Source organism: Megalopta genalis, chromosome 9 (genome assembly GCF_051020955.1).
Source record: "Megalopta genalis isolate 19385.01 chromosome 9, iyMegGena1_principal, whole genome shotgun sequence".
Lineage (NCBI taxonomy): Eukaryota > Metazoa > Arthropoda > Insecta > Hymenoptera > Halictidae > Megalopta > Megalopta genalis.
The window spans coordinates 4,055,158-4,057,500 of record NC_135021.1 but is presented as its reverse complement, the minus strand read 5'-3'; the positions used below and the strand labels follow the sequence as shown (position 1 = coordinate 4,057,500).

The window sequence follows — 2,343 nt, the reverse complement described above, 5'->3', positions numbered from 1 at the left end:
GTACTTTCGGGGACTAGACGACCGATTGATCTCGTGCGGTTTCGCTATTCGATCATTTGAAGAGAACAAAAAGATATATGGGGCGACCGACAAACGGTTTTCCGTAGAACCAGACTCGCGATTGCGTTGACACACACATCATAGCCACACCAATAGAAGAGTTTTAGGACGGTAACCCGGGTGGGGTGTTCTTTACTCAGAATATGTGCAACATCGGATCTATATAGCCATCGATACAATTCGTACACAAATGTGTCGTACGAAGAGAGAGACTTTTTTTCCTCTGGCAACATAACGGTAAGAGACATCCTTCCACACTCATAGGTTCCACTCCCTGGGGCTATGATATATATATACATATAAATTCAAATTCGAAGCAACGGTCACAATTCTACTCTATATTTTTGCGGGTTATGTGTTCTTTCGTTCAATTTCTTTCATGCGTTCGTTCGATCTCTGTACACAGTCTTCACATAGGACAGACTCGTGTAGTACGCTTTCGTGGGTTAAACCCATCTCGTTTCATTTCAGGCGACGTCGGGAGCGCGTTGAAAATGTACCAGTGAAATCTCGATAGTTCTACGAATACGAATCGTCCCGAAAAAGATTTTGTCACCGCTTCGAAGCGGTGTTTCAGACGGGCGGACGTATATAAAACATATACGACACACGACACCGCCTTCCACACTCACGCTAGTTCGAACACGATTTCCATCTCTCTCGAAGACTGTTAGACGTACGTAAAATTTCTCAATATTCATAGGACCGCGACAAACGCCGACGAAGCGCCCACCATTCGCTCGTACGTATATAGGCAACAAGTGCCATCAACGCAAGCAGTTTATAAGTACGTAAACGACCCTCAGCCAGGCGTGGTCCAGGAATTGTATCCGTGGACCGCAATGTGCGTTCGAAATGTCGATGTTCATGTGTCCTGCAGTTCACACGTTGACGCGCAATTAGCTGCGTTCTTCATCGACCCACGAGCCAAGTGATCCACCGTTCAGGGTAATTTTTCCCTTTTATTCTCTCATATATATATAATGTGTATTTGCTATCCACCACATTTTTGTGTTATATTTCGGAACAAGCCGATACCCGAAGAGCTCCAACCAGCGCGCGAAGGAGATTCGGGAGTCGTCGTACAACGACATAATTGTCCCTTAAAGAACGAGATATTTCCGTCGAAACCATATATATATGTACGAGCAAATCCAAAACCACTGTTTTCTTGCAAGTTCGACGGTCGGAGCGAATAGAACATTGAAAAGCCTTCTATCGAAGAAACACAGAGAGTATATCACCTCCAAAAACGACGGGGATATGGATATTCAAACTGGACAATTATCAACCCGATACTGGATTCGAAAAGTTTCTCTCTCCTTTCGTCGTTATTTACACCGGACGGACTCACGGCCGGCTCTAGCTGGGTGTCATATATATATACGTCCCACGCTCATGCTGCCACTAGCGCGCAACAGAGTAGGGTGTCAATGACAACGACACAGCATTGAAACGAGCTACACAAGCCGGTCTCTCTTGATACCAATGTAAACGAGCATTAAGTTATCTTCAGACTGCCCGATATTTTCGTCCTTTGGACTTTCCCAACGATTCCTTTTTTTCTTTTTTTTTTTTACACCACAGCGAAGACTTGAGGAAGCGTGATTAGCACGCTCGCATCCCTCCCTGTCCTACTACAACTGTGTGTGTGTGTGTGTAAAGAAAGAAAAAAGAATACATTGGCTTTCTCTCTATCGAGAAGATGGCCTACGCAACGCAGATCAAAGGCCTAATACGTGTAATATAATACGCGTCTGGCCGTGTATAAATCACGCACGAATGATCTGGTCGGGCCCAACTCTTCTCGTACGCTTATTTTTCCGTGTTGAGGCACTATCATAAAATCACACAAACCCCAACACGTGTGTGTCTTGGAAGGAAGATGGCCTACGCAACGCAGATCAAAGGCCTAATACGTGTAGTACACACGTCTGCCGTGTAAATCACGCACGAATGATCTGGTCGGGCCCAACTCTTCTCCACCACACCACATCCCAACTTTGTACATTTTTATATATTTTTGTGCGTTGGGGCACCTTCATAATCACAAACCCCAACAACACATATATCTCTCTCTCTTTGAAAGATTTGTTGTGGCCTACGCAACGCAGATCAAAGGCCTAATACGTGTAGTACACACGTCTGGCCGTGTAAATCACGCACGAATGATCTGGCGGGCTCAACAATATCTTTTTTTTTTATATGAATTCTTATCCACAAACTAATCGAATTCATTTTCTCTCCTCCTCTCCTCTCTCTTTGAGATATATTGGAACATTG

At 44.5% G+C, this 2,343-nt stretch overlaps 1 non-coding gene across 1 annotated transcript; it reads right to left on the bottom strand.

Moving 5' to 3' along the window:
- Nucleotides 1-856: 856 nt before the first annotated feature.
- On the bottom strand, nucleotides 857-1,011 carry LOC143260075 (5.8S ribosomal RNA). The gene has a single exon (XR_013034165.1). It is a non-coding gene; the product is annotated as a 5.8S ribosomal RNA (ribosomal RNA).
- Nucleotides 1,012-2,343: the final 1,332 nt, after the last annotated feature.